Source organism: Nicotiana tomentosiformis, chromosome 7 (genome assembly GCF_000390325.3).
Source record: "Nicotiana tomentosiformis chromosome 7, ASM39032v3, whole genome shotgun sequence".
NCBI classification, from domain to species: domain Eukaryota; kingdom Viridiplantae; phylum Streptophyta; class Magnoliopsida; order Solanales; family Solanaceae; genus Nicotiana; species Nicotiana tomentosiformis.
The window spans coordinates 47349678-47362261 of NC_090818.1; positions in this window are offsets into that span (position 1 = coordinate 47349678).

The following is a 12584-nucleotide window of genomic DNA, read 5'->3' on the forward strand; positions in this document are numbered from 1 at the left end:
GGCTGCTTCCATATGATATTTCTTTGGTTGTTGAAGAAATTGACTCAATATCTGAACTCCAAAGGCAATTTCTGGCCTTGTTACTGTTAAATATAGTAACTTCCCTATGAGCCTTTGATAGGCTGTTTGATCTGTTAGAGGGTCTTCTTCTGTTTTTGTATTCTTTTCGGGATGATCATCACACTTCTTAGAAGTAAGCTTCATAGAAATATCAAGGGAGTTAGTGCAGGTTTAGCAGTTGTTAGGCCAACTTCTAAAATGAGTTCCAATGCATACTTTCTCTGATGCATTGTGATCCCTTGCTTAGATCTAGCAAATTCAATGCCAAGAAAGTATTTTAACTCTCCCAAGTCCTTCATTTTGAAGGCTTGCTGCAGTGAAGCTTTTGTTTCTTCCACAAGTTTCAAACTGTTTCCAATGATTAACATATCATCAACATATACTAGGACTATAACAATGCCTTCATTTGTCCTCCTTATGAACAAAGAGTGATCAAACTGACTCTGTTTACACTTGAACTTTTGTAGAGCTTCATACAGTTTTGCATTCTACTGTCTTGATGCTTGTTTAAGTCCATATAAGGATTTAACAAATCTGCACACTGATCTATTCTCCCCCTGACTGTTAAATCCTTGAGGCAAGTCCATATATATTTCATCATAAAGATCTCCTTGAAGAAATGCATTGTATACATTCATTTGATGTATGTGCCACTTTCTTGCTGCTGCTACTGCCAGTATAGTTCTTACAATGATCATTTTCACAACATGTGAAAATATTTCCTGGTAGTCAATTCCTTCCTGTTGACTATACCCCTTTGCTACTAATCGAACTTTGAATCTTTCAATCTCTCCTGATGCTTTGTATTTTATTTTATAGATCCATTTACACCCTATTGGTTTTTTACCATCCCATGTATGATTGGTTTCAAGTGTCTTTATCTCTTCATTCATGGCTTTAACCCATCTAGGATCTTTAATAGCTTCAAAGTATGCAACAGGTTCACAAACAGTAGAAGAAGTAGCAATATACGCTTGATACTTAGGTGGCAAATTGTCATATCCTATGTATCTGCTTAAGGGATAGGGTACATCCTCATGTATATTAAGAGAAACAAAATCTTTCATCCAAACTGGAGGTTGTGAACCTCTACTTGATTTTCTTGTGGCAGATAGCTGTTGTTGATTAGGTTGATCATTCTGATGATTCTCAGTGATAGGCATAGCAGGTATAGGCTGCTGCACCAATGTCTCTTCTTCAATATGGTCTTGAGGGTCTGAGATGTGAGCTGAAGTTTGATTTTCCATTGTGAAATCTGTAAGAGCTTCTGTTGGTGGTTGAGTACCTGCAGATTCATTCAGTCTAGTAGGGACATCAAATATAATATTAGAGGTATCTGTAAATATCCCTGAGTTTGGTGTAGTATCTACAAACAGTGGCTGGGTTGTGGACTTTTGTTTAGTGAAAGAAAAAATATCCTCTCTGAATGTGACTTCTCTGTTGATAAAAAGGGAGTGAGTATACAGATCATACAGAACATATCCTTTGTGTATCTCAGAATACCCCATATGAGCAATCATTCTAGTTCTAGGTAGTAGCTTGTCATGTTCATGTATTGTCTTAGCAAAACGTAGACATCCTAGTACTCTTAGATGTCATTGGAAAAGGTTTTCTGTTATGTAGCTTTTCATAGGGTGACATATGAACCACAAAACTAGGCATTCTATTTATTAAATAAACTACAACAAGAATACAGTGTCTCCAGAATTTGATGGGAATCTGGGCTTGATATCTAATAGCTCTGGTGACTTCTAAAATGTGTCTGTGCTTTCTCTCAGCTACACCATTTTGCTTAGGGGTATATGTACATGTCCTTTGATGTATTATTCCTAGATTTTTGAATAGAGTATCATACAGAGTTCACAAATTATATCCCATTATCAGTTCTGATTATCTTGACCTTTTTGTTGAAATGTGTTTGTACAAAACTGAGGAAATGCTGAAGGCAAACATATACATCAGACTTTTATTTAAGTATAAATATCCATGTCATTCTAGAATAGTCATCTACTACAGTTAGGAAGTACTTGTTTCCATCAAATGTAAATACTTTATATAGGCCCCATATATTCATATGAATCAGATCAAAGGGACTAGTACTTTTAATACTACTTGAATGAAATGGAAGTCTTGTTTGTTTGGCACATGGACATACAGTGCACTTATTTACTCTATCTCTAATTGTTTGCAGATTAATATAAAGCAATTTTTGAAGTCCTATAACATACATATGGCCAAATCTCCTGACAGCATCCTAGGAAGCTCAACTTTATTCAAGGACAAGGATGAAGTTTTGGAATCTCAAAGATGTCCTTTAATAATATGTCAAGCTAAAGAGTTACAAAATAAGGCCATTAGACTTCAAGTGCAAATAAAGAAGCTTTTAATTATGGAGGATGAGCTCAAGACCAAAGGAGATAAATTATACAAGTTTTACAATTATTTGGTGGCCCAAATTGAAGTTCAAGAGGAGGAAGATTGAGTCCCGAACTCGGCCCTTGAAATCTAGCAAAAGGGCACCCAGAAGAGCCCAAAATGAGCTTAAAAGAGGTCCAAATGGGGGTGTTTGAAATGGAGCCCAATTGGAGTCCAAACCAATGACCCGAACTAGTAGTTTTAAGGCCCAAATCTGCCCTAAAGGGATTTGGCCGCCCCTACCTAATTTTGTGACTTTTCTTATTTCTTAGCAACCACCCTACCTAATTTTTATGACTTTGTTACCCCTTAGCAGCTCCCTACCTACTTGTAATGACTTTTTATGCCTTAGTACTCCTATAAATAAGGAGTTCTTCTCATTCATTGAGACACTTTATTATTGATTAAGTATATCATACTTTGAGAGTTCTTTTGAACCTTTGTTACTTGTGCTTTGAGATTTATCTTTCAAACTTTACTAGTTCATAGTTCAACGTAGTAAGATTACTTCTCTATTGTGATATCTTTGATTCCTTTGTGGTATTCTTAGAAGGTGATTAATACTAGGTATTAATTGTTGTCTCAAGTTACTCGTAAATCGGTCAAGATCCGAATCTATTATTTTGATTTGCTTTTAAGTAAAGGCGTTTGATTTCTTCAATAAATCAAGACGTTGTTGCTTTGATCTTGTCAAGGCTATAGAACTTGCGTTCTTGGAAGTTCTTAGAATTCTTTCCTTGAATTTTCCCATATCCTTTATTTTCTGCCCTTCAGTTCTAGTTGCTCAATTCCTTATTGTTATTGATTTCGCATTTACTTTTCAAATTCTTACTCTAGTTTGGATTCACGACCTTGTCGTTATCATCTCCTATGCCACAACTCCACATTCTAACTCTCATTTGTAGATGTTCCAAGTTCTTTAGCAGACAAACTAAAATTTCTGAAGTTCCTTCTCTCAGCATCCATCTGTAGAAGATATAGCCTTGCTTCTTCTTTAATAATCTCCTTCACCTTCCCAGTAAAGTGATTCTGAAAAATACAAAAATTAAGAAAAAACATGGCTAAGCACTGCAGTTCTTTTGTTAGCTTGGAGATAGAAAGTAGATTGTATTTAAATTGAGGAACATAAAACACATTTGTTATAGTGTTTCTTTCTGAAATAGAGCTAGACTCTGTGTGTGTGACATGAGATATATCACCATTTGGTAGTAGTACCCTTTTTGGATTACTTGTCTCAACTACTGTGTTTTTGTTCAGTAGATTTATATCAGAGACAATGTGATTTGTAGCCCATGTATCTATGATCCATTCCTGAGATTTAGACACTAGCATTGCCATATCAATATCAGTACCTGCTACATTAGCTATAGAGGTTGGAGCTGTGATAGAGCTCTCGTTAAGCATCTGCAGAAGCTGATCATACTACTCCTTTGTAAGAGCATAGTTTCCAGTTGACATGTATTCTCTTGGATGTAAGTAACCTGACTTTGTGAGCCTGAAGGTTGTCCCAAATTTCTTCCACTTGTATGATCAAAAACATTTGTATTATGTCCATAGTTAAATGTAGGGACTGAATTATTGTATGTGAGTACATTTACATTATAGGCTGCATTATTGTTTCCCATATTTCCTCTCCTTTTTGGTTTAAAATCTGGAGGATATCCTACAATCTTAAAGTAATTTTCTTTGTTATGTCCCTTCATCTTGCAGAAATCACATTGCACATTGTAGTTTTTCTTGAACTTCTGATTCTGATTTTCTCCTGTTCTTGTGTACATTGCAATTTCATATCTTGTTGAAGTCAAAGTAGGGTTAGCACCTAGAATTACTGTAGTTGCTGCTACTGACTCTGCCCTTCATCACTTACTATTAAGGCATAGACTTGATTCACCGTAGGAGTAGGACTCCTCATCAAAATCTAACTTCTAGCTTGAGCATATGAGTTATTAAGGCCCATTAGAAACTGATATAGTTTTAATTTCTGCAGATACACTACAAAGTCTTTAGAGTTTGGACAATCACAACCAGGAGCAGGAACTAGGGCCTCAAATTCCTCCCATAGATACTTGAGTTTTGAAAAATAAACTGATACAGATGCAGTCCCCTGACTCGGTATTGCAATATCTTTATGCAGATTAAAAGTTCCTGAGTCGTCTACCTTATTAAATTTTTCTGACAAATCATCCCAAACGGCTTGAGCACTAGATGCATACATGATTCCACCTAGTAAATTCTTTGAAACCTGGTTCATTATCCAAGATAAAACTATCGCATTAACCCTCTCCCAGTGATTTCACATAGTGTCTAGGAATTTCTCTTTCTTGCATGTTCAATCTATCATGCCTAATTTGTTCCTACCCAATAATGCAACACGCATAGAACTTTCAGATAGAGTAGTTCTCCATACCTGTCAATTGAAATGAAATTATTTGAATTCCACTCATATCAGCTGGTGACAGAAACAACGGATGATTATAATCGATTCCTGCAATCGGAATTCCAGAATTCTGATTCAATGCTGAAGTTCCCGTTGTTTGCCCTAATTGTTCTCTAATTGACCCCATTTTTTACTCGATTCTTTCAAATTTGAGTAGAATTAGCATAAATGAAGACTGATTTTCCAAGATCGATGAAAGCAAGCTATGAATTCAAGCTTGTGCGCTCTAATACCATATTATTAGTCAAGAACTCTCGATCAAGAAGAAGTAGACTGTTAGAGAGAGAGAGAGAGGAGACGGAGATGAAAATAGAGAAAGGAGAAAGAGCTTGATTTCTTATTCAATAATCTTACTTTCCTTTAGTACACAAATATATTATATATAACTGACTAACGGATTATACACCTAATAATTTTTAATGCTTATAAAATAACTCTACTGCCCTTGTATCATTTAACATTCTGTTATTTCCTCCACAAGTCTCCAGTTTCCTCAGAAAAATATGGAAGCAGCTGCAACAATCATTTCATTTTTGCCCCAATCAGAAATCTGCAACAGTCCCGCGAAAGGCATGCTGTATGGATAAGAGTTTCACCTCGTATTATTGGGGTCTCAGTAAAATTAGAAAGGGACAATGATAAAATTAAACTAAATATTCATAAAGATTAATTGTCACGAGTATCAGACAGATTCTTTAACTTTGTGAGATTCTTTAACTTTGAGTCTACGGATCTCTTGTTGATACTCTCACTCTATAGTCTATACCGCTTCCCAACACTTGCTATATATATATATATATATATATATATATATATATATATATATATATATATATATATATATATTGTCATTATTTAGTGTCGTGCAACATTTTCTTTCGTTAAACCAATGACAGACTAAACAAAGTACACAAACTTTGAAAGTAAAGTATAAGAAACCGTGGTGAATAATCTATATATTTATTTATCTATATAAAGGAAGGGAATGACAAAATGATGTGGCATCTCCCATAGAGTAGGAATTCTATTTATTTTTTTTCTTATTTTTTTACTTTTTTATTTCATTTTAACCATTTATATTATTTTAAATTTAAATATCCATATCCATAACTCACGCGTCTTGACGGAGGGTTGTGACTTTTCAAGTCTATAATCCTCAATTATTTATTGTGTTATAAATTGCATCATGGGTTGTGACTTTTCTAATCCATAACCCCCATCTTTCTAATAATGTGCTATAAATTGCATCTTTCCTTCGTATTTTTTCCTACTCTTATACCCTTTAGTTTTATGCAGGGTGTGCTTCTTGCACTCCTTTCATTTTGCAGAAAGTCTTCTTAGTTTTTGTAACATTCACCATTGTGAGATCTATGTCTTTGTAATAGGACGCATTGTTTTTTCCTCTAACGGCTTTGACAGAACCTAATTTTCAGAGGCCAAAAAGTAACATGGCCTTGCGGAAAAGTAACATGGTTTTGCTGATGTTCATTATCCATGGCAGTTATTTCCATGATCTTTTTGTTAATCTTTTGGTTTTTATCCTATTTTCACTCTTTATTTTGTTTTTGTTAGTCTCGCCAATATTGCTATATTTGTAAATAATAATTCTGGGAAATATAAGTTATTGTAATGAAACAGTAATTAATTCGAGCCCACTGAATTCACAGTGTTTCCTTAAGGAATTTAATCCCCTCCTAGTACCCAAGGTTATGGATTATTTCCTCTCAGGATAGAACGAATTACACACTGGTGTAGCGGTACTTCAAACCCCAGTATTTCAGCGAACACAAAGTTCGGTAGCAAATCACACTTACAGTTGCTTTGTTTGAAGTTAAAACAATGTAGAACAAAGGAGTAGAAACTCAGAAAATCGTATGGAAATGCTGAGAGGAAGGAGTGCAATGTATAGCCAAAGTTGAGCGTTTTCAGTTTGGTGTTTTTATATTTTTCTTTCAACAGCTGCTGCACATATTTATAGCAGTCAGCTTTGAAGATGAACGACCCTCCATGGTGGAGCATGCACTAGCTTGTTTGTGGAGTAAGGATTGGAACATATCCGTTATAAATGCGGATAATCTTACGTTAATATTTACTATTAACAAATAAATTTGGTCCAAAATATTAATCAATCAATCGATCATTTGACCGAATCCGAATCCGAATCCGAATCCGAATCCGAGCCGAGCGAGCGACGACGACGACGGCGCGAGGCTTGCTTTCTTCTTAACTCTTTAAGAGCTACAAGAAGAGCAATTATATATATACCCACCAAAAATCTTTTCCTCTTCCAATATGGGACAATGTCTCATTGTCAAGAGGGAAAAACTTAAAATTTTACTCAAAAATTTCATTTTCCCTCCATTTCCCATTCACCCTCATTTTAAGACTATTTCATCTTAAATAACAAAAAACTCAACAATCCCCCACATGAATGGAGAATGGCTATATCACGGAAGTATGCATGAAAAAACTGTGTGATTTGCAAGCAAGGATTAATCGCATCTGGATAAGTAGGTTTCCCTTTGAACTTTCCGTAGTGAACTTATGTCGGATATACTCGGTCAATCAGTAGATTTGATATCTTTGAACCGTCGATCTTTGGTGTATACCTAGACAACCATAAGTCACACAATCAACCCTTAACCGTCTTTGGTTCTCATTGTTGTGTTCGTTTCAGCCATGAACACCGCCTGGTTTTATAAGTGCGTAGAGAACTAGCCTTAAAAAGTTCTCCTTGAAGCGGCTAACACTTCACACTTACATAGGTGATTCCTAAACGTGTCATCCTGTAGATACACTATTTGATATACCCCGTATCAAATTTAGAAATCATTAAAAAGCCTTAATGCTTTATCCTTAGTACTGAACATTGTCTCATCACGAGAACAGACTAAAATTTTATTTGACAATGTTGAACCATCATTAATGACTTTATTTGATCTCCTTGAACCTAGATCTTGGGATCTCCAGTCTTCTAGGTAGAGTTACCGCCACAATGACTTGTTCTCGGCCACATCCCCATTCCCCTTGATGATTTCTCAACTACCTCTCTAGTTAGGCCTTTTGTAAGTGGATCCAACATATTATCACTTGACTTTACATAGTCAATCGTGATAATTCCTCTAGAGAGTAATTGCCTAACGGTTTTATGTCTTCATCGTATATGACGAGATTTACCGTTATACATAACGCTCCCAGCCCTTCCAATTGCCGCTTGACTATCACAATGTATACATATTGGTGCCAACGGTTTGGGCCAAAATGGAATGTCTTTCAAGAAATTCCGGAGCCATTCAGCTTCTTCACCGGCTTTATCTAAGGCTATGAATTCAGCCTCCATTGTAGAGCGGGCAATACATGTTTGTTTGGACGACTTCCAAGATACCGCTCCTCCACCAATAGTGAATATATATCCACTCGTGAATTTAGAATCAGTTGAACCGGTGATCCAATTTGCATCACAGTATCCCTCAATCACCGCAGGAAATTTACTGTAGTGCAAGTCAAAGTTCTGGGTATATTCTAAATATCCTAAAACTCGTTTCATTGCCATCCAATGAGATTGGCCTGGATTGCTCGTATATCGATTCAGTTTACTTTTAGCACAAGCTATATCTGATCGTGTACAATTCATGATATACATTAAGCATCCTAACACACGAGCATAATCCAATTGTGATATACTTTGGCCTTTATTCTTTGCTAATGCAAGATTCACGTCAATTGGAGTCTTTGCAACTTTAAAGCCCAAGTGCTTGAATTTTTCAAGTACTATCTTAATATAATAAGATTGTGACAATGCCAGACCTTGAGGAGTCTTATGGATCTTAATTCCCAGAATTAAATCAGCAACTCCCAAGTCTTTCATATCAAACTTATTATTGAGCATACGCTTAGTAGCATTTATGTTGGCAATGTCATTACTCATTATCAGCATATCATCCATATATAGGCAAACAATGACTATGTGATTTGGAACATTTTTAATGTACACACATTTATCACATTCATTTATCTTAAAACCATTTGACAACATTGTTTGGTCAAATTTCGCATGCCATTATTTGGGTGCTTGTTTTAGTCCGTAAAAAGACTTAACAAGTCTACATACCTTCTTTTCTTTACCTGGAACCACAAACCCTTCAGGTTGTTCCATATAAATTTCTTCCTCCATCTCTCCATTTAAGAAGGCCGTCTTAACATCCATTTGATGAATTTCAAGGCCATACACTGCAGCTAATGCTACTAACATCCGTATGGACGTAATTCTTGTAACTGGAGAGTATGTATCAAAGTAGTCTAGACCTTCTCGTTGTCTATACCCTTTGACTACGAGTCTTGCCTTGAATTTATCAATAGTGCCATCATTTTTGATTTTTTTCTTAAAAATCCATTTAGAACCCAAAGGTTTATTTTCAGGAGGAAGATCAACCAATTCCCATGTATGGTTGTTCAATATGGATTCTATTTCACTATTGAATGCCTCTTTCCAAAACAATGATTCCGGAGAAGTCATAACTTCTTTAAATGTTTGAGGCTCATTCTCCAATAAGAAAGTCACAAAATCTGGTCCAAATGAAGTAGACGTTCTTTGACGTTTACTACGTCTTGGATCCTCCTGATTACATATACTTTCTTTTGTTTCTTCCCGAGGTCGTTTAGATCCTTCACCAAACGACTCACATTCCTTTTTATATGGATATATATTTTCAAAGAACTCAGCATTATCTGATTCTATAACCGTATTATTATGAATGTCGGGATTTTCTGATTTATGAACCAGAAATCGATATGCTTTACTATTTGTCGCATATCCTATGAAAACACAATCAACGGTTTTCGGTCCTATCTTTACCCTTTTGGGTTTAGGAACTTGCACTTTTGCCAAATACCCCCACACTTTAAAATAATTCAAGTTGGGCTTCCTTCCTTTCCATTTTTCATATTGAATGGATTGTGTTTTGCTATGGGGCACTCGATTTAATATTCGATTAGCCGTACGTAAGAATGGCTTCCCCCCACAAGTTCTGTGGCAAACCAGAACTTATCAACAACGCGTTCATCATCTCCTTTAATGTGCGATTCTTTCTTTTCGCAATCCCATTAGATTGGGGCGTGTAAGGGGCTGTTGTTTGATGAATAATTCCATATTCAAAATATATTTCTTCAAAAGGAGATTCATATTCACCACCCCTATCACTTCTTATCATTTTTACTTTCTTGTTAAGTTGCGTTTCAACTTCATTTTTGTATTGCCTGAATGCGTCTATTGCTTCATCTTTACTATTCAGTAAGTAAACATAGCAATATCGAGTACCATCGTCAATAAAATTTATGAAATACTTCTTTCCACCGCGAGATGGTATTGACTTCATGTCACAAATATCTGTGTGAATTAAGTCTAAAGGATTTGAATTCCTTTCAACTGACTTATAAGGATGTTGAACATACTTAGATTCCACACATGTTTGACATTTTGATTTTTTGCATTCAAACTTAGGCAGTACTTCCAAGTTAATCATTTTCCGCAAGGTTTTATAATTGACATGACCCAAACGTACATGCCATAAATCATTTGACTCAAGTAAGTAAGAAGAAGCTGAAATATTATTATTGTTTTCCACAACCATTACATTCAGATTGAAAAGGCCCTCGGTAAGGTAACCTTTTCCTACAAATATTTCATTCTTACTTATGACAACCTTGTCGGACACAAAAACGCACTTAAAATCGTGCTTAACAAGAAGTCCAGTAGAGACTAAATTCTTTCTTATTTCGGGAACATGAAGGACATTGTTCAAAGTCATGACCTTGCCAGAAGTCATTTTCAGAAATATCTTCCCATATTCTTCAACTTTTGTTGTTGAAATATTTCCCATATAAACTGTCTTTCCGGGTCCAGCAGGAGCATAAGTAGCAAAAGCTTCTCTAACTGCACAAACATGGCGAGTAGCTCCAGAATCAAACCATCACTGTTTAGGATTTCCCACCAAGTTACATTCAGAAAGCATGGCACACAAGTTATCAACATCATCATGCTTTACTACCATGTTTGCTTGACCCCTTTTCTTGTCTTTCTTTGGAGCACGACACTCCGTAGATTTGTGTCCGATTTTTCCACAGTTGTAGCAGTTTCCACTGAACCGCTTCTTGCTTGGGTTGTATTTCGGAACAGAAGCCTTCTTCCTCTTTTTGTTATTTTCAACAATATTTGCTTCCATTATTGTTGAATTTCCACGGCCTCTCCTTTCAGCAGTTTTATTGTCCTCTTCGATTCTCAACCGAACAATGAGATCTTCAAGGGACATTTCCTTTCGTTTGTGTTTCAAATAATTTCTGAAGTCCTTCCACAACGGAGGCAACTTCTCAATCATTGCTGCTACTTGGAATGCTTCATTGATGACAAGACCTTCAGTAAGTAGATCATGAATAATCACTTGCAATTCCTGGACTTGGGTAATAACAGACTTGCTATCTACCATTTTGTAGTCCAAAAATTTTGCGGCAATGAATTTCTTCATCCCGGCATCTTCAGTTTTATATTTCTTTTCAAGCGCATTCCACAATTCTTTTGACGTCTCCACGCCACTGTATACATTATACAGATTATCATCCAGTCCGCTAAGAATATAATTCTTGCATAAAAAATCAGAATGCTTCCACGCTTCAATCACGAGAAAGCGTTCATTCTCTGGATTTTTATCTGGCAGATCAGGAACATCTTCCTTGATGAACTTCTGTAGACATAACGTAGTTAAGTAGAAGAACATCTTCTGCTACCAGCGCTTGAAATCAATCCCGGAAAATTTTTCGGGTTTTTCTGCCGGTGCCAACGCCGGTGTTTGGCTTGTCGATGCGTTGGCAGTCACCGTCGGAATAGCTTGGTTTTCGCTTTCAGTCATCATTTTTTCTGTAAAAGAATGACACAAACAAACGTTTAATAAACGTTTTCAAATTGGAGTAAAAATCACGTAGATTTTAATCTCCAACAAAACGCCATGAAGGCTTTACTCTCCAAAATGGGAGTACACAAAACCACAAAGGTTTTAGTTTGCAGAATAATAAGAATAATACAAATACAGAAATAAATAATTAAATTCCTTAAGCTTGTTAGTCCCACCAATATTGCTGTATTTGTAAATAATAATTCTGGAAAATATAAGTTATCGTAATGAAACAGTAATTAATTCGAGCCCACTGAATTCACAGTGTTTCCTTAAGGAATTTAATCCCCTTCTAGTACCCAAGGTTATGGATTATTTTTTCCCAGGATAGAACGAATCACACACTGGTGTAGCGGTACTTCAAACCCCAGTGTTTCAGCGAACACAAAGTTCGGTAGCAAATCACACTTATAGTTGCTTTGTTTGAAGTTAAAATAATGCAGAACAAAGGAGTAGAAACTCAGAAAATCATATGGAAATGCTGAGAGGAAGGAGTGCAATGTATAGCCAAAGTTGAGCGTTTTCAGTTTGGTATTTTTATATTTTTCTTTCAACAGTTGCTGCACATATTTATAGCAGTCAGCTTTGAAGATGAACGATCCTCCACCCTCCATGGTGGAGCATGCACTAGCTTGTTTGTGGAGTAAGCACTTGGCCATGGTGGGAAGAGCATTAGGCGGCTGCTATTGCAGCTGGTGGTCAATACACGGATATCCGAAGCCGAAGCC